Raw genomic sequence first — 21,904 nt, 5'->3', positions numbered from 1 at the left:
ACATCATAAGCTTGCAAGAAAATGACTAAGGAGTTAGTCACGGGGTGATGTATTACAGAACGAGTAAAGAGACTTGCTGGTAAAAAGATTGAACTAGGTATGAAGATACCGACGATCGAATCTCGGGCAAGTAACATACCGATGGACAAAAGGAATTACGTATGTTGTCATAACGGTTCGACCGATAAAGATCTTCGTAGAATATGTAGGAGCCAATATGGGCATCCAGGTTCCACCATTGGTTATTAACCAGAGAGGTGTCTCGGTCATGTCTATGAAGGAAATATGCCCTAGAGGCAATAATAAAGTTGTTATTTATATTTCCTTATATCATGATAAATGTTTATTATTCATGCTAGAATTGTATTAACTGGAAACTTAGTACATGTGTGAATACATAGACAAAACTGAGTGTCCCTAGTATGCCTCTACTTGACTAGCTTGTTAATCAAGGATGGTTATGTTTCCTGACCATAGACATGTGTTATCATTTGATGAACGGGATCGCATCATTAGAGAATGATGTGATGGACAAGACCCATCCGTTAGCTTAGCATTATGATTGTTTAGTTTTATTGCTATTGCTTTCTTCATGACTTATACATGTTCCTCTGACTATGAGATTATGCAACTCCCGAATACCAGAGGAACACCTTGTGTGCTATCGAACGTCACAACGTAACTGGGTGATTATAAAGATGCTCTACAGGTGTCTCCGAAGGTGTTTGTTGGGTTGGCATAGATCAAGATTAGGATTTGTCACTCCGTGTATCGGAGAGGTATCTCTGGGCCCTCTCGGCAATGCACATCACTATAAGCCTTGCAAGCAATGTGACTACTGAGTTAGTTGCGGGATGATGCATTACAGAACGAGTAAAGACACTTGATGGTAACGAGATTGAACTAGGTATGATGATACCGGCGATCGAATCTCGGGCAAGTAACATACCAATGACAAAGGGAACAATGCATGTTGTTATGCGGTTTGACCGATAAAGATCTTCATAGAATATGTAGGAGCCAATATGAGCATCCAGGTTCCGCTATTGGTTATTGACCGGAGATGTGTCTCGGTCATTGATACGTCTCCAACGTATCTATAATTTTTGATTGTTCCATGCTATTATATTATCTGTTTTGGATGTTTAATGGGCTTTATTATACACTTTTATATTATTTTTGGGACTAACCTACTAACCGGAGGCCCAATGCAAATTGCTGTTTTTTGCCTATTTCAGTGTTTCGCAGAAAAGGAATATCAAACGGAATCCAAACGGAATGAAACCTTCGCGAGGATCGTTTTTGGAACAAACGCAATCCAGCAGACTTGGAGTGGACGTCAAGGAAGCAACGAGGCGGCCACGAGGTAGGAGGGCGCGCCCAGGAGGGTAGGCGCGCCCCCACCCTCGTGAGCCCCTCGTGGCTCCACCGACCTACTTCCTTCGCCTATATATACTCTTATACCCTGAAAACGTCCAGGAGCACCAAGAAACACTTTTTCCACTGCCGCAACCTTCTGTACCCGTGAGATCCCATCTTGGGGCCTTTTCTGGCGCTCCGCCGGAGGGGGAATCGATCACGGAGGGCTTCTACATCAACACCATAGCCTCTCCGATGATGTGTGAGTAGTTTACCACAGACCTTCGGGTCCATAGTTATTAGCTAGATGGCTTCTTCTCTCTCTTTGGATCTCAATACAAAGTTCTCCTCTATTCACTTGGAGATCTATTCGATGTAATACTTTTTGCGGTGTGTTTGTTGAGATCCAATGAATTGTGGGTTTATGATCAAGATTATCTATGAACAATATTTGATTTTTCTCTGAATTCTTATATGTATGATTTGATATCTTTGCAAGTCTCTTCGAATTATCAGTTTGGTTTGGCCTACTAGATTGATCTTTCTTGCAATGGGAGAAGTGCTTAGCTTTGGGTTCAATCTTGCGGTGTCCTTTCCTAGTGACAGCAGGGGCAGCAAGGCACGTATTGTATTGTTGCCATCGAGGATAAAAAGATGGGGTTTATATCATATTGCTTGAGTTTATCCCTCTACATCATGTCATCTTGCCTCATGCGTTACTCTGTTCTTATGAACTTAATACTCTAGATGCATGCCGAATAGCGGTCCATGTGTGGAGTAATAGTAGTAGATGCAGAATCATTTCGGTCTACTTGTCGCGGACGTGATGCCTATATACATGATCATGCTTAGATATTCTCATAACTATGCACTTTCTATCAATTGCTCGACAGTAATTTGTTCACCCACCGTAGAATTTGCTATCTTGAGAGAAGCCACTAGTGAAACCTATGGCCCCTGGGTCTATCTTCCATCATATAAGTTTCCGATCTATTTTATTTTGCAATCTTTACTTTCCAATCTATACCATAAAAATACCAAAAATATTTATCTTATTATCTCTATCAGATCTCACTTTTGCAAGTGGCCGTGAAGGGATTGACAACCCCTTTATCGCGTTGGTTGCAAGGTTCTTATTTGTTTGTGCAGGTACTAGGGATTTGCGTGTAACCTCCTACTGGATTGATACCTTGGTTCTCACAAACTGAGGGAAATACTTACGCTACTTTTCTGCATCACCCTTTCCTCTTCAAGGGAAAACCAACGCATGCTCAAGAGGTAGCAAGAAGGATTTCTGGCGCCGTTGCCGGAGAGATTTGCGCCAAGTCAAGTCAAGATTTGATCTCCCGTCAACTAGCCATTTCTGGCGCCGTTGCCGGGGAGATCTACGCTCAAGTCAAGACATACCAAGTACCCATCCCAAACTCTTATCCCTCGCATTACATTATTTGCCATTTGCCTCTCGTTTTCCTCTCCCCCACTTGACCCTTGCCGTTTTATTTGCCCTTTTTCCGTTCGTCTCTTTTTGCTCGCTTCTTGTCTGCTTGTGTGTTGGATTGTTTGTCACGATGGCTCAAGACAATACTAAATTGTGTGACTTTTCCAATACCAACAACAATGATTTTCTTAGCACTCCTATTGCTCCTATTACCAATGTTCAATCTTGTGAAATTAATGCTGCTTTGTTGAATCTTGTCATGAAAGATCAATTTTGTAAGTATTTTCCTCCCGCTAAGATCATCTCTCTTAGAAATGATATTATGAATTTTTAAGCAACTTGATCATGAGCATGTTGCACAAGCTTGGGAGAGGATGAAATTAATGATACCAATGTTGGGGATATCGCTTATCGGGAACTTATCGGTCGACCCATGATAAGGGGTAAATCGGCCAGTTTATCGGCATATCGGCTGATTTATCGCCATATCGGCTGATTTATCGGACGATTTATCTTATTGGTCAGACAACGGTAAGCGATAAATTGGCCGATTTATCGGAATATCGGAAGATATCTTGAACAGTGAATGATACGTATTTGCCCTACACATGGTTTGAATTTATGGATGACTATACAAAAATTTTATGTCGGATTGAATTTTGCTTCTAGAAATCATTTAGATTCGGCCGCGGGAGGCACTTTTATGGAAATCACTTTAGGACAAGCTACTAAACTCCTAGATAATATTATGGTTAATTATTCTCAATGGCACACCGAATGATCTACTAGTAAAAAGGTTCATGCGATTGAAGAGATTAATGTTTTGAGTGGAAAGATGGATAAACTTATGAAATTGTTTGCTAATAAGAGTGTTTCTTCTGATCCTAATGATATTGCTTTGTCCACTTTGATTGATAATAATAATGAATCTATGGATGTGAATTTTGTTGGTAGGAACAATTTTGGTAACAACGCGTATAGAGGAAACTTTAATTCTTGGCCGTTCCCTAGTAATTCCTCTAATAACTATGGTAATTCCTACAACAACTCTTATGGAAATTTTAATAAGATTCCCCCTGATTTTGAGACTAGTGTTAAAGAATTTATGATTTCGCAAAAGAATTTCAATGCTTTGCTTGAAGAAAAATTGCTTAAGGTTGATGAATTGGCTAGGAACGTGGATAGAATTTCTCTTGATGTTCATTCTTTGAAACTTAGATCTATTCCACCTAAGCATGATATCAATGAGTCTCTCAAAGCCATGAGAATATCCATTGATGAGTGCAAAGAAAGAACCTCTAGGATGCGTGCTAAAAAAGATTGCTTTGTGAAAGCGTGTTCTTCTAGTTTTCGTGATACTAAGGATGAAGATCTAAAAGTGATTGATGTGTCCCCTATTAAATCTTTGTTTTGCAATATGAATCTTGATAAAGATGGGTCTGGAGAGGAGTCAACTTTAGTTAAAAAGGCGTCCCAATGATTCGGAGGTTTTAGATCTTGATGCAAAAATTGGTAAAAGTGGGATTGAAGAGGTCAAAACTTTACATAGCAATGAACCCACTATTTTGGATTTCAAGGAATTTAATTATGATAATTGCTCTTTGATAGATTGTATTTCCTTGTTGCAATCCGTGTTAAATTCTCCTCATGCTTATAGTCAAAATAAAGATTTTACCAAACATATCGTTGGTGCTTTAATGCAATCCTATGAAGAAAAACTTGAATTAGAGGTCTCTATTCCTAGGAAACTTTATGATGAGTGGGAACCTACTATTAAAATTAAGATTAAAGATCATGAATGCTATGTTTTGTGTGATTTGGGTGCTAGTGTTTCCACGATTCCTAAAACTTTGTGTGATGTGCTAGGTTTCCATGAATTTGATGATTGTTCTTTAAATTTGCATGTTGCGGATTACACCATAAGAAACATATGGGAAGGATTAATGATGTTCTTATTCTTGCAAATATTAATTATATGCCGGTAGATTTCATTGTTCTTGATATAGATTGCAATCCTACATGTCCTATTATTCTTGGTAGACCTTTCCTTAGAACGATTGGTGCAATTATTGATATGAAAGAAGGAAATATTAGATTCCAATTTCTATTAAGGAAAGGCATGGAACACTTTCCTAGGAAGAAAACTAAATTTCCTTATGAACCTATTATGAGGGCCACTTTTGATTTGCATACCAAATATGGCAATACCTAGATCTATCCTTGTTTTTATGCCTAGCTAGGGGCGTTAAATGATAGCGCTTGTTGGGAGGCAACCCAATTTTATTTTTGTTCCTTGCTTTTTGTTCCTGTTTAGTAATAAATATTTCATCTAGCCTCTGGTTATATGCGGTTTTATGTTTTAATTAGTGTTTGTGCCAAGTAAAACCTCTAGGATCTTCTTGGGTGATAATTATTTGATCTTGCTGAAAAAGTTAGAAACTTTCTGCCCACGAAAGCAATTGTTTAAAAATCACCAGAAATTGATAAAATACTGATTTAAATTGCAGTAGATCAATAATCAAATTATCTAGGTATTCCTATTTTTTTAGATTTTTCTGAGTTACAGAAGTTTGCGTTTGATACAGATTACTACAGACTATTCTGTTTTTGACAGATTCTGTTTTTCGTGTGTTGTTTGCTTATTTTGATGAATCTATGGCTAGTATCGGGGGGTATGAACCATAGAGAAGTTGGAATAAAGTAGGTTTAACACCAATATAAATAAAGAATGAGTTCATTACAGTACCTTAAAGTGGTGGTTTGTTTTATTTCGCTAACGGAGCTCATGAGATTTTCTGTTGAGTTTTGTGTTGTGAAGTTTTCAAGTTTTTGGGTAAAGATTTGATGGATTATGGAACAAGGAGTGGAAAGAGCCTAAGCTTGGGGATTCCCAAGGCACCCCAAGGTAAAATTCAAGGACAACCAAAAGCCTAAGCTTGGGGATGCCCCGGAAGGCATCCCCTCTTTCGTCTTCGTCTATCGGTAACTTTACTTGATGCTATATTTTTATTCACCACATGATATGTGTTTTGCTTGGAGCATCTTGTATGATTTGAGTCTTTTCTTTTTAGTTTACCACAATCATCCTTGCTGTACACACCTTTTGGAGAGACACACATGGATCGGAATTTATTAGAATACTCTATGTGCTTCACTTATATCTTTTGAGCTAGATAATTTTGCTCTAGTGCTTCGCTTATATCTTTTTAGAGCATGGTGGTGGTTTATTTTATAGAAATTATTGATCTTTCATGCTTCACTTATATTATTTTGAGAGTCTTTTAGAACAACATGGTAATTTGCTTTGGTTAAAATTTTAGTCCTAATGTGATGAGCATCCAAGATAGGTATAATAAAAACTATCATATAAAGTGGATTGAATACTATGAGAAATTTGATTCTTTATGATTGTTTTGAGATATGAAGATGGTGATATTAGAGTCATGATAGTTGAGTAGTTGTGAATTTGAGAAATACTTGTGTTAAAGTTTGTGATTCCCGTAGCATGCATGTATGGTGAACCGTTATGTGATGAAGTCGGAGCATGATTTATTTATTGATTGTCTTCCTTATGCGTGGCGGTCGGGGATGAGCGATGGTCTTTTCCTACCAATCTATCCCCCTAGGAGCATGCGCGTACACTACAAAAAATACACTTCCGTGATGATACGTGTTTGTCACAGTAGGTCGCGTTTTTGTCATGCATGTACATCCATGACAAATTTATGACAGAATCAAGATAGTCATACCTGTGCTGTCGTAGAAGTGTTCCATGACATTACCAAAATTATCATCACGGAAGTGTGCACTTCCATGATGATAAATCGCGCGTCACAGAAGTGCTTTCGTCAAGGGTGGCTGACACGTGGCATCCACCGTAACGGAACGCCGTTAAGCTATCGGGTCCGGTTTTGGATCCGATAACCCGTTAACAGCCCCAACCAATGGGGATTTTCCACGTGTAAAATCATCATTGGCTGGAGGAAACACGTGTCGGCTCACCGTTGGGACAGATGTCATCCACTCATTGGACACAAAGCGCCTATGATATGTCGACACGTGGCACGGCCCAACAGAGGCCCATTCCTGTGAAAAGGCTGGCCTGTTTGACTTGGTCAAAAGGTGGCGGGCCGGCCCACGGCAAGCCTATTAACGGCCTGTTCGCATATAGCCCATTTACAGCCCGCTAACCTAGGGCCCGTTTACGGCCTAACCGAATTAGGCCCAGTAGCGTCATCTAGGCCGTCCAATATAATTCCAGCCCATTTTAACTTCCGGCCCATGTATGGCCCATGACGTCTTTCGGCCCATATGAGGCCGTTATTACTCTCGGCCCATTAACGTCCCGTGGTAAAACTGGCCCGTAATGAACAGTGTATCACTTTATACCCATTAACGACCCGTGGTGAAACTGGCCCATAATGAACAGTATATCACTTTATACCCACTAACGGTCCATTATTCCGTTGGGCCGTTTCCAGACCATGTTATCTTTCGGCCTTCTCGGGGCCCATTTATTCTTGGGCTCATTTCCACATTCGTTTACTTACGACCTGCTACTGTCATTTTCTGCTTGTGGGCCAAATTCAGCCCATGGTTACAGTCGGCCCGTTTGTGGCCCGTTAATACGTTGGGCCGTTTTCATAGCATCATCAAAAAACGGTCGATTAACGACGGCCCGTTATGGTCGGACCATGAACGGACGATTTCAACTCTAGCCCATTTACGACCATAATGTGGGCTGTTATTGGCCCATGTTTGGCCAACCGATCATAAGCCCGTAGAAGGCCCATTGATGATACGGCCCATAGAAGGCCCATTGTGCCTACGGCCCGTATAAGGCCCATTGTTTCTACGCCATGTAGAAGGCCCATTGTTTCTACGGCCCTTAGAAGGCCCATTGTTTCTACGGCCTGTAGGAGGCCCATGTTAACTACACCCGGTGGGCATCAAAGTTCGCCACCAGTGCAAATATAGGGAACACCCTACACTATACAAAAATGGCTTGCTGTTTTCTTCAGCCGGTGGCTGCATGTTAAGAACAAATTTTGTATCGCACCAAAACAAATTACAACTATAAAACAAAAGGAAGGTTGGCATAAAAGTTAACCGTCTAGGAGATAAATGCACCACCGGAAGTTCAGAAGCTCAGTTCATTTGACCTGACTGTTACGTTTTCATGCTGTATTGTCCAATGGAGCACCATAACCTTCGCCTTCAGTTTTCCTAGACTCCTGAACAACATAGCAAATGTCTGATAGTCTGGTTTCAAAACCATGCATATCTTGACAACATCGAACAATGTCTCTCCTTGTTTCACAAAGGGTCTCTGTTAGGGAATGGACTTGTGTCTGGAGCGCAGATACAACATTGTTTTGAGCTTGCATATCTTGATCATGAGGCAGTTTGGATGAGATTGCCTTAACAACCAACCCAGTATTACGCAGGAACGTGCTTTTGGCACTGTTAGTGGACAGGTACTGACCCACTACAGCAAGAGCTGACATTGTGGTTATAGTTGCCTCGCCACCTTCAGAAAGTGGCGGTTCCACCATTTTTTCCATAGCTCACTGAAAAGTTCTGGTTTTACATTAGTAGTACCAGAACATAAGATATTAAGGAGGCAGCAAAACCAAACAAAATAGCTTTGGTCTATATACAGAACTTATTCTGGTGAACCCATATAAAATAATAGTTGTATTTTATTGCAAAGTACATAATAAAACCAGGTTCCAAACATATGACCATGTACCATCGCTAATGTATTGTCTATTTCTTCACATTGTATTGAGGGCTAAGGATAAAGAGACGAAGTTTATAATACGGTAAGCATAGTATGACATCATTCATATCACAAAACAACTGAGAACAGACAAACAGGCAATTGTAACGTTGTGTGCGCAAGTCCAGCACGGAACTAGATTACAGGTCAAGATCAAAGGAACATCACTCCTCTCTTTTAAACCTTGTAAGGTGCAATGATACGCTAAGACAATTGTGTACAAAATTGAAAAGAGTAATAGACATTGGCTGCAAACCATGCAGTTCAAGGCACAAGTCAGAGTAAGTAGTAGTTAAAAGGCATGAGGATTAAGGACTTACAACAGCGGCTTTGACTGGTGTAGTCATGCCCTTCTTCTTGCTGGTGTGACAGTCCTTGAAGATTTCCACAGCATTTGGTTCAGGTACTTTTTGGTCCTTGCGGGCTTTCCTCTGCATTTGGAACAAGTCAATATAGATCTGATAATATGGTACAGCGAAAAGAGTGAAACAACAACTAATTACAAGAGCCTCGCAGTGTTCAGTATAGCTACGAGATCCTGTCGTCTGTTGGAATTTCACTTTCGTACGGTTGGCCTTGTTCTTTGAACAGTTCACCTACAAGAAGATAGATTTGTGTGGCACATGCGTAAATAGGACTTCAACATGTGATCTGATGACATATATATAATGTACCTGATACTTCGGATCGGACCAGTGTTTAACGAGGCCTCTCCAGTCTCCATCAGATATATTTTCCACTAGAGATGTTTGGGAAAGTTCCCTGTTAGCCTTGCCTTCAAAGTGAGTTTTCCTCAAGTTATACCGATACTGTCGCAGAGCAGACTTGAAAACATGGATGCAAGCTTGTCTGGTTGCAACATCTTGGCTATCCAACTTGAACCTCATCTGTTGAAAATTATGGGAGTCTCATTATCAGCAACCTAGAAAGTATTGGACAGAGGAAGACGATATCACTAGTTTCCATACATAACCATACTTACAAATAAATGGTCGAGGAAGGTGTTGAACTGGGTTTCGTCTTTGTCATTCCTGTACTGAATCCATGTTGGGAGGATACGTACATGGCACCTAACAGCAACCGCTACCTCTGATACTAACTTGGCTGACTCTGTAGCATCACGTGGTCTTTTTAAACCTGCCTCAAAACGGATCTCCATTTTTCCTACTCTAGATTTAGTTAACCTATCGAGCATTATCCCTGATGTTTGTTTCCTCTTGCGCCTAGGTGCTAGTCCAACAACAAACATAGGAAGTGTTAGTGTACATCAAACTGTGAGACTACATATAAAGAAGCATGCAACTGTAACTTGACTCCAGCAACTACCTTCTTGCTGTTGAAGCTCACAAAGTTCATCTAATCTTGCCAACTCATCTTGTGTCAAGAGTGCTTCGGAAGTAGTGTCAGGTGGCAAGGGAGCTTGGGAACGTGCTGCTAGCTGAGTTGACGAACGAGTAAATCGTGCAGCTGGTGGTACTGTGGAAGGTGTTGCAACAACTAGGGTTGTCTCTGCTTGTTTGGTGGCAGCTATTTGTTTCTGTTTGGCTTGTTCTGCAGCTCGTGTAGCATGGGATACCCTGTAGGTACAATTTTCTGCTGGACTTTGACCTTCTATTGCATCATCAGTACCAGCAGAATTTGCAGGATTGTTCCGCTTCCCTTTCCCTGTCGTTCTGTCTTGCTTCCTCTTTCTCTGTGCCATGTTAAGTGAAGCCGACAAGAAAAATGAATAACAATTTAGTTCTTCAGAACAAATGTACTTTGATGTAAGAACATGGTGTGATAGACAGATATTGTATGTTCTAGAAACAGGAACACGTGTCTTAGTCACAAGTATAATGTGTAAAATAAGAAGATGCAATTCAACAAAATTATAAGCAATACAAGCTAGACATCATACATAACATGCAACCACATATAAAAGTGCCAAGTTAGAGGGAGCACCTGTGATGGTGCACTAGGGGAGACGTGCTCATCACCAACACAGCTACGTTGAGTGTCTATGCATGTGTTGTCTTGGAAATCATCTTGGGGGGGTGGAGGAGTAGAATCTGTAGAGGCCCTCTATTTGGAAGGAGTACCTTCATCCGCTGCTGATGACCCACAAGTATAGGGGATCCATCGTAGTCCTTTCGATAAGTAAGAGTGTCGAACCCAACGAGGAGCAGAAGGAAATGATAAGCGATTTTCAGCAAGGTATTCTCTGCAAGCACTGGAATTATAGGTAACAGATAGTTTGGTGATAAGATAATTTGTCACAAGCAACAAGTAACAAAAGTAAATAAAGTGCAGCAAGGTGGCCCAATCCCTTTTGTAGCAAAGGACAAGCCTGGACAAACTCTTATAATGAAAAGCGCTCCCAAGGACACATGGGAATTATCGTCAAGCTAGTTTTCATCATGTTCATATGATTCGCGTTTGGTACTTTGATAATTTGATATGTGGGTGGACCGGTGCTTGGGTTCTTTCCTTACTTGGACAAGCATCCCACTTATGATTAACCCCTATTGAAAGCATCCGCAACTACAAAAGAAGTATTAAGGTAAACCTAACCATAGCATGAGACATATGGATCCAAATCAGCCCCTTACGAAGGAACGCATAAACTAGGGTTTAAGCTTCTATCACTCTAGCAACCCATCATCTACTTATTACTTCCCAATGCCTTCCTCTAGGCCCAAATAATGGTGAAGTGTCATGTAGTCGACGTTCACATAACACTACTAGAGGAGAGACAACATACATCTCATCAAAATATCGAACGAATACCAAATTCACATGACTACTAATAGCAAGACTTCTCCCATGTCCTCAGGAACAAACGTGACTACTCAGAAAGCATATTGATGTTCATAATCAGAGGAGTATTAATATGCATAATGGATCTGAACATATGATCTTCCACCAAATAAACCAACTAGCATCAACTACAAGGAGTAATCAACACTACTAGCAACCTACAGGTACCAATCCCTGACTTAGAGACAAGAATTGAATACAAGAGATGAACTAGGGTTTGAGAGGAGATGGTTCTAGTGAAGATGTTGATAGATATTGGCCCCCTCCCGATGAGAGGAGCGTTGGTGATGACGATGGCAATGATTTCCCCCTCTCGGAGGGAAGTGTCCCCGGCAGAACAGCTCCGCCAGAGCCCTAGATTGGCTCCGCCAAGGTTCCGCCTCGTGGCAGCGGAGTCTCGTCCCGAAAGCTTGCTTATGATTTTTCTTCGGACGAAAGACTTCATATAGCAGAAGACGGGCACCGGAGGGCCACCAGGGGGCACACGAGGCAGGGGCGCGCCCAGGGGGGTAGGGCGCGCCCCCCACCCTCGTGCCCAGGGTGTGGGTCCCCTCTGGTATTTCTTCCGCTCAATATTTTTATTATTTCTAAAAATAACTTCCGTGGAGTTTCAGGACTTTTGGAGTTGCGCAGAATAGGTCTCTAATATTTGCTCCTTTTCCAGCCCAGAATTCCAGCTGCCGGCATTCTCCCTCTTTATGTAAACCTTGTAAAATAAGAGAGAATAGGCATAAGTATTGTGACATAATGTGTAATAACAGCCCATAATGCGGTAAATATTGATATAAAAGCATGATGCAAAATGGACGTATCAGCTGCCTTGCTAAGTTCCTTCCGCTTTATTGATTTTGAATTGTCAAGTAAAACTGACAAGAAAAAGCAATAAAATTCACCCTTCAGAACTCATTTGTGCATGATATTGACAATCACTACTTTGATGTAAAGCAAACACATGATTCCACGATGGAATAATACGAAAAACAGGACGGCATGACATATTCACAACTGTTTGTGTAAACTAAGCAGAAACCATTTCACCAAATAAGAAGCAATGCAAGCTAGACACCACGTGAAAGATGCAACCAATATGACTCTTCCAAGTTAAAAGTGTCCCATCATATATGGCATTTCAACAAATTAGAAGCAGCGCATGCTATAAATCATATCAAAGATGCAACTAATATCACACTGCATATACTGAAGGTGTCTCCTCATATTGATTTATGCGGGATACAAAAAAATAGTTTTATGTGAGGACATGCTTAATAGACAGATGTACTATGTACTAAATACAAGAAGGCATGCCACATTAACAGGTATAATGTATAAGCTAAGCAGAATAGCACATGCAGTTTAACCAGATTGGAAGAATTACAATCTAGACACCATATGCAACATGCAACCACATATCACGCTGCCAAGTTAGAGCAAGCACCTGCGATGCTAGTGTAGGGAAAATGTGGTAATCAACTACAGAGCTATGTTCACTATCTTCATCTAGCCTTGTTGTTTCTTGAGAATCATGTCGGGAGGCTGACGCTACATTCATTAAATGAGGAGTATTCCGCTTGCCTGACTGCCTCATCATAAGTGATTGATGAGGGATACACAAGAACATTAGTTTGATGTAAGAACATGGTTAATACACATATGTACTAGTATGTACCAAAAACAGAAAGGCATGTCATATTCAAAGGTATAATGTGTAAGCTAAGCAGATGCAACTTAACCAAATTGGAACCAATACAAGCTAGACATCCGGCTAGAGTGGTGAGCATGATCATCTAGGACCTGAGAGCCTGGTGGGAGGCGGGCTGCTTCGCCACCATCGCGGCTTTTTAGTTGGCTTCCAGGTGATGCCTCTCTTTGATGGGCTTGTCACTGGCTCGGCCAGTGCCCTGACTAGCTATTTGTCTTCTGGTGCTCACGGGATGGTGGTTCATGTAAAAAATATCTTTCCTTATCTTAATAAAGACCGACTTCGGCCTTTCGAATACAACCTAGACACCATATGGAACATGCAACCACATATGATACCGTGAAGTTAAAGCAAGCACCTGGGATGGTGGTTCATGGCGAGTGAGATCATCAACTCCAGAGCTACGTTCCCCGTCTCCATCTGCTAACACTACACCCTTTATAGTCTTGAAACGTGTCTGGCTTAGCCGCGTACCACGCTGGAGCGACTTCTCTCTTATCTTTTCTGCTTCTATCAAGGCAGGGTCAAAAATACCCTTGCATAAAAACACAATAGTGAGAGTATGGGTGAAGTGTGTGCAGAACCAGTGCACTGTAAAAGTAGCAGATAGCAGGTGGCAAATGACAGGAGACATATGATATCTATACAACATTGCATGGCAAACAAAATTAGATTCTACTCCGTATGATTTTCTAATATATGAGCACAGGAAATGCAGGTACTCCTCTAGCACACCACGACATGTGTAACATCCCGAAATTCTAAATTTTGGAATGTTATAATAAACAGATAGATTGGATTGATTGTTTGATTGATTGAGTGAAATTGAGAGGAATTCGAAACTTTTTGAAAGTTAAATGAGAGGGAATAAAAGGACTTTCCCAAACTTTCATTTTTGCTGTTATGATCTCCATGAATTCAAATTCTTTTCACCACAAAACCCTGGAGAGAAGATGACATGACTTCTTCCATTTATTTAAATGACAAGGGGGTGTTGAAAATATTTGAATTTCATTTGAGAATATTCCCAATTCAGAAACTTTATGCAACTCAATGATTTTCACAAGAGAAGATAAAATGACTTCTTCAAAACATATGAAATATGAGTTGGGAGTTTCAAAGGATCAAATTCAAAGTCTTCTTGGAAATTATTTTTAATTTGGAGTTGTTTGGGTTTTATTCAAATTATTTTTCTCCAAAAATAAAATATATGGAAAATAGGGTAACATGATTCCCTACATCGGAAAATTGGAGAGGAATAAATTTGAAATCATTTTGGTATTTTTAAAATGATTTTCATTGGATTTTATTAGAACAGTAGCACTCTTTGCTTTATCTGAATTTTTGTATATTTTATTTGACGCTAGAAAAATGTTCACGTTGTAGAAAATATTTTTCTGAAAATTTTGATATATAATATGCCTATATTATATTTTTCTTCTATTTTCTTCTGTATTATTTTAGTTTGTCTGTGTTTAAAAAAAAACACTTCCTCGGACCGACCGGGCCGGCCCAGTCTGCCAAGCTACGGCCCAGCCGGCCCACGCCGCTCGTCCCCGAGCCCCGAGCGGGATTCCTCCCGCCGCCGCACCGCCTCGGCGTCCGTGCCCCAGCGGGACACCGCCGCCGCCTTGCCCTGCCCCCTCCTCCACGCCACGTTGCCCCCTCCCCTCCTATAAAGGGCGCCGCCCCGGGCCCCTCTCTCTCCTCCTCCTCCGCCGCAACCGCCACCCTCGTCGGAGTCCCGCCCCGACGAGATCTGCCGCCGCCGCCTCGCCGCTGCACCACCACCGCTCGCCTGCGCCGCCGCCCGCGCCTTGCCCCGCGCCCGAAGCCGAGCCGCCGCGCCGGAGCCACCTTGCCACACCCCGCCCGATTCGCCGCGCCACGCCGGAGCTCGCCGTCGCCATTGCCCCACCTCGCCGGAATTTCCCCGCCGGCGGCGAACCGCTGCTGAACCGGTATAACCCGCCGGTCCAATCCGGTTTTTTTCAAGTTCGTTTAAAAAAAACCTAGACTAGATCTGTTTTTTTAGGCTTTATTAAACAGCGAACGTCCACTATTTAGATCCTATAAACGAACGTTCGTTATTTAGCTTTTCCTTTTTCTGTTTATTTTTCGACAGGGACCTATCTATGATGATTTTATTTACAGTTTAGTCCCTGTTCTTCAAACGGTCACAACTTTTTGCTCGTTTGTCCAAATCCAACGAAACCAACGCCCACGTCTTCGTTATGATCCCCTCTATCCAGTATATCTAACTCAAACATGTTTTTGAAAGTTTTAAAATTCGATTTAGAACAGATTTGAATTCAAACTTCTTTGGATCATAACTTGAGTTTTATAACTCCATTTGAGTTGATTCTTTTTGCAATTCGAAGCTCTTGACCTAAACTTTCTGATAAGGCCAAATTCACATAATTTGGGTACTGTTAGAAATTGTTTTATGTTGTGAGAGTTATTTGCTTTCTTTTGATGTTTTCGGAACTATCTTCTTTGTTCTTTCCGATTTTTTGAGTGATTGCTTATGTGTGGTTACTATTGCTTGCTTACGATAGATTGACCAGAGTGTGACGAGTAGATCTATCAAGAGTTATGAGTGCGAATCATCTTCATCAACATTGCAGGCAAGTTCACACGTTGATCATACCTCTTTTACTACCCAGTTTTATTGCATTAGACCAACCCTCAAACATTGCATTGGTTAGATCTAATTAAATTGTGGGTATTGGGAAGTAGATGAGGTAGTACCTATTGCCCTGTTTATTATCAAACCTTTGGGAGTTACTTCTACGCTTGCGTATATTGCTATGCTATGCTCGTAGACGTGGATTGGGTTTGAGTGAATTTTCCATGACAGATGTGAGATTGTTAATTAATGGTTCAACTTAAGGTGGCTACTTAAATAAACATCTGGGTGGATTGAGGAACCTGGAGAACCCAGTGTTGCTTGTATTTTTGGATATCCCGGAGTACCCGTGTGATCATCCTATGGACCGCCACCCAGACTCGAAGGGATCATAAGATTATTCATGCTAGAAACTTCCGTGCGCAGCCACAAGCTATTATGGGCTCTAGCATAGTTGAGTATGTTGCATGACCTCTTCCAGTGGTAGGCTAGCAAATGTAGGGGGTGTAGGTTGGTACTATCTACCCAGGGTTAGAGTTAATGCTTCTGAAAGACTGTGTCTCGGTCATCCGTTTCTCAAACACCATGCAGTGCGAGAAATCCAAGGGAGGAGATCGAGTCTTGTGGGGAAAAGTGCGCAAACCTCTGCAGAGTGTACAAACTAATCATGATTAGCCGTGTCCCCGGTTATGGACAACTTGAGTATCTAGTACTTGGATTATCATGTGAATCTCATCATCATGTTACTTAATTTAATTTGATTGGGTTAATCACGTTCTTAATTGGGATTGAGTTGGAGGTACCTTCTCAATGTTTCACAACCACCATGATAGTTAAATAAAATTTTTTCTTTGCAGTAGGGAAAAATTGGCTTTTCGCAAAAACATTATAACCATAGAGCTTTTCCACCAGCCATATATGCATGTAGTGATAGCCTTTGTTCATCATTTCTCTATGGTGTGAATTTGCCAGCATATTCCTTGTGCTGACCCGTTTTCGGGCTGCAACGTTTCATGTTGCAGGATTCTTACGACGAGTAAGTGATACGTTAGGGTTACGATTTCTACACTCAACTTTGCCGTTGGTGTTGATGGGAATCCACAACCTTGTTACTTCCGCTATTTGGATTGAGGTAATAGTATTTACGTTATTTTATACATGTGATTTACCTCTGTTATAAATCCTCGAGTACTGTGTGTGTCAGCATACCGATCCAGGGATGACACTTAAGCACAGAGACTTGATCCGTTTGGGTCGGGTCGCTACAACATGTGGTCATGTCAAGATAACAGTCGACAGAAAATAAATAGGCCAGTCGATTTTTTTAATGAACCATCCGATCTATAAGGAATGGGCAGATGGCCTTCGTCTACCTCCCGCCAGTCACTGTTGACGATCTTTCTCGAACCGCCAGCGACCACCGGCCCAGACCCCTGCCTCCGCGCCCCGCCCTCCCCTCGACCTCACACCACCGCCGTTCTTGGCAGCGCCCCCAGGCCATCCCTTTAATCCCGGCCGACCTCCAGATCGGGCGCTAGTAGCTCTAGGCCCCACATGCCCCTAAGATAAACACCGAGGCGCTGCTTCCCCGGCGTAATAGGCGGACTAGCGCATGTTACTCCGGGGAATGCTTCCGTTAATTGGGAATCACCTGGCCAGGAATTGAAATTCAGGGGGGCGACGGACCTCTAGCTAAGGTGAAATAGTATATGAGGAGAAACCTTGTGCATCGCGAGTTTCTAGGAACATCTAGTATCAAGAAGAAGTGGTCAACTAGTGTCTTCTGTGGGATGAATATCGTGCAAGCAGACACGTAAGATTTGCACGAATAAGGGAAGAGGAGTACCCTTATCGGTTGCCAGTGTGGTCTCCTCCATATGTCGCGGCGATCTTGTTTTTTCTCCCGGGGGAACCGATGTTTTGGAGAACCGCCGATCCTTGGACAAACCTATGGCCAAATTGTTGACTGTGTTGCCGTGGCCGTATATCGACGGAGGGGAAGCAGATCCGAGGCGGCGAAGGACGGCGTAGCAGGAACAGCTCCGGTGCGGTGGAGGGTGGCGAAGTTGGAGCGACAGCGGTGAGGCGCAGGACGGCGTGGTTGAACTGGCTCGGGTATGGATGGCTCGGCCTCGGCTTAAACTACTAGCCGTGGAGGGCGTTGCGGTTGAGGTTGCGGTGCACGACGATGTCGGGGTATCGGCTCCGGCGTGATGGAGGAGGGCGGCGGTTGATGGGCGGGATGGGGTGGCGGACGGAGGACGTCGGGGTTTCGCGGCTAGTGGAGAGGTAGTTTTTGCACCCACGGAGTACGAATGGGGAATTGGGCGGGTGGGCAGGGGGGACGGGGAGAACCATGTTTCGGTCTGGGACGCGCTTGTTTTGGCTTTTTTGAACATAAGATGGGACGCGCTTGTTTGAAATTTGGGGAAAGTACAAACTTTGCCCCCCTCTTAAATTTCGGACCTACTACGGGTTGGGGGTAGGATGGTAATCCCAGGTGTCCCAAATAGTGGGCGGGAGCGATTTCGGCCGCGCGCATGTGTGCTTAGGCGGCCATTGTGTATGAATGTTTTTCGGAGGCGGTTGCGTGGCGTCTAGATGAAGCTACAAACCTACCCCGGTTTAGACCTTTGGACGTCGAGCCGGTAGGTTTCACGGGTCGGAGTTATTAGAAAAGTAATTTCCTTGTACTACCAAACATTGGTCTCACGCGGTTTCAGGCGAGTAGAGGCTCTTTTGGCGCTTCGTTCGAAATTTTGACACAAGCATTCACGTTTAGAGTACTCTTGAACTTTGAGGATTGACCTAAATAGACAATGTTATATTTGACCTTGTATGTTTGAAAACCTCATTAAATTATCCGCTTCTTTTTGAAATTTTGACACTTGAAAATCCTTTAACTACGATTATTTTGGAATGGAGGAGCTAAATTAGAATCTATTTTGTACACGACTACATATGCTATTATGTACAAAATCAGAGCAAAGATTGGTGCCCCATAATTTAGGTATGATTTACAAATGCCATGATATCAAATTCAAATAATTGAATGGACTTCATGTTGAATTCGATTTTTTTAAACCACCTTAAGTTGAATTCAAATGTATGCTAGTTCATAGGTAGCTATTTACAATGTTCATTATGTAACTTTCGTATGTATAATGTGCTTTACACACACAACATGAACTATACTCACATTTATATTCGATTGCTAAAGCGATGCATTGTCTGGAGTTCAAAATACTAACTATGTGGATCAATTGTGTCGAATAATAACATAGACATGCTCAAATTTGATAGAGTCTAGATGTCTGATGGATCAATGACCGTTCCTTACGCGAATTGCAAATATCACGATCCCATCCTAATATTTGGATACAATTTATATCTTTAATCAATGTGTACAACAGTCTTGTACATGTAGTTTCAGTCTCCATCGGTGGTCTCTCACACATGCTCACACACTCTCTCCCAAGGTGTCTTTCTCGCACACATGCTCTCAATATAACCCTCCCTCCCTCTCGTAACCATTTACGACTGTTTTCACTAACCTTTATCACAAGCACTCTCCCTCTCGCAAGCATACACACGCACAATCCCCATCGACCCTTTCTATATACATAGACCTGCCTATGGACCGCCACCCAGACTCGAAGGGATCATAAGATTATTCATGCTAGAAACTTCCGTGCGCAGCCACAAGCTATTATGGGCTCTAGCATAGTTGAGTATGTTGCATGACCTCTTCCAGTGGTAGGCTAGCAGATGTAGGGGGTGTAGGTTGGTACTGTCTACCCAGGGTTAGAGTTAATGCTTCTGAAAGACTGTGTCTCGGTCGTCCGTTTCTCAAACACCATGGAGTGCGAGAAATCCAACGGAGGAGATCGAGTCTTGTGGGAAAAAGTGCGCAAACCTCTGCAGAGTGTACAAACTAATCATGATTAGCCGTGTCCCCGGTTATGGACAACTTGAGTATCTAGTACTTGGATTATCATGTGAATCTCATCATCATGTTACTTAATTTAATTTTATTGGGTTAATCACATTCTTAATTGGGATTGAGTTGGAGGTACCTTCTCAATGTTTCACAACCACCATGATAGTTAAATAAAATTTATTCTTTGAAGTAGGGAAAAATTGTCTTTTCGCAAAAACATTATAACCATAGAGCTTTTCCACCAGCCATATATGCATGTAGTGATAGCCTTTGTTCATCATTTCTCTATGGTGTGAATTTGCCAGCATATTCCTTGTGCTGACCCATTTTCGGGCTGCTACGTTTCATGTTGCAGGATTCTTACGACGAGTAAGTGATACGTTAGGGTTACGATTTCTACACTCAACTTTGCCGTTGGTGTTGATGGGAAACCACAACCTTGTTACTTCCGCTATTTGGATTGAGGTAATAGTATTTACGTTATTTTATACATGTGATTTACCTTTGTTATAAATCCTCGAGTACTATGTGTGTCAGCATACCGATCCAGGGATGACACTTAAGCACAGAGACTTGATCCATTCGGGTCGGGTCGCTACAACATGGTATCAGAGCACATGTTGACTGTAGGACGTGACCCTAGAAACTGGCAAGCCCATAGGAAGGATTTTCTCTAAAACTTTCTTTTTCAAAAGGATCTTTTACCTCTCTCCTTTTCTGAGTCTTATTCAAATATTCCCTTTTAGTGAGACCATACCCCTTTCCCCTTCTGAGCTCGAAGATTAGACGGATGAGACCACTTCAAGAAGTACAGGATATCGGAGAACTAAGACCACTTTGGAATGAAGAAGATTTTACCGTGTAAATGGAAACTACAACGGTTGAAGACTCTGAAGACTAGGAGAATTTGAAGGCTCTGAAGAATTGCCAGATGTGTATGACCTAGGAAGGTTACTCTTATTGGAAGTTGGCAGACTATGGAAGCCGTCAATGCCCGAGATCAAGGTGTATCGGAGAAAGACCGGAACATGGAGAGTTAGAAACTCAAAGTTTTGTCAAGAAAACCCTAAGGCAGGAGATATCAACTATGGAATGATAGCTCATGGTAATGACAAGAGCAGAAACACGGATACCCATGATGTTATCGCCCGCTTATGATATTGTCACCGTGTTGAGTTAAGCATGCATATGCATGGAAGGATTGGATGGTAGAAAGCTGATGGAACACCCATCAGCAAGATGAAGTTTTAACTTTAGACCGGTGTATCACCAGGATCTGGAGTATTACATCAAGAAGTTAAGATGGACCTGCATGAAATAGTATTTGATAAGGAAGGGTTTCGTGAAGAACTCAGGACGCAGAAGCTGAAAGTAGCCAAGCTAGAGGAGCAAAACCTTGAGACATCAAAGATTCGTCAGGAAATGAAGGACACTAGGATCATGGTTCATGTCAAGGATGTTGAAACCCAGAAGTTTGGAACGCAACTCCAGAAATATAAAGGACGTCACGAGAGACTTCGCGTCAACAGAGATTATCTAGCAAAAGAACTTGAGAAAGACAAGCATGATCGGAAGAAGCCATCGGAGACATGAACAAGACTTCAAGAGTTTGGCGACGTTGAAGATTTATTGACCTTTAGAAGACCAAACCCCTGTTATACCTATGTTAGATGCGACGTTTGTGAGCTGTCATTTGTTTGTTGTTTTCCGACAGCCACAATAAAAATCTGTCTTTTCAAAACTTTTGTTTGTATTGTGTGCATCTCTCTCTACCTCTCTTATCTCACCCCAAAACCCATGGACCCAATAGAGGATGAATGAAGATGAGATTATATTTTGTGGACCGATGAGTCAATTGGAGACGGACCGATGGATTCAGAACATGGAGGATCACATGAAGAATAACCCTATAGCCGGAAAGGATATGACCCAGCCTGCTCTTGAGTGCTTTGAAAGAGGTGCCACTACCTGGTAGAGGATGTACCAAACCATCAATGGATGGCAAGGAGTAACCACTTGGAAGGAATTTAAGTGGACTTTGTTAAAGTCTTGGCTTGTGTCCCAGAAATTGAGGCCTTATGGAAAGGATATGAAGAAACCTTGTGCATACAAGCTTTGTGGAGAAATAGGACACAACCATAAAGAAAACAAGGACAAATACCCTCATAAGCGGAGGATTGCCAAAGGAGTGAGCCGAGGATCTCAGGGAACTTCGGTTGGAGATTGTTCCCAAATGTTTTGTTGCAGCAATGGAAGTT

The sequence above is a fragment of the Triticum aestivum genome, chromosome 7D, assembly GCF_018294505.1.
Source record: "Triticum aestivum cultivar Chinese Spring chromosome 7D, IWGSC CS RefSeq v2.1, whole genome shotgun sequence".
Lineage (NCBI taxonomy): Eukaryota > Viridiplantae > Streptophyta > Magnoliopsida > Poales > Poaceae > Triticum > Triticum aestivum.
The sequence above is the reverse complement of the archived record's forward strand: the minus strand, read 5'-3'. Positions refer to the sequence as shown.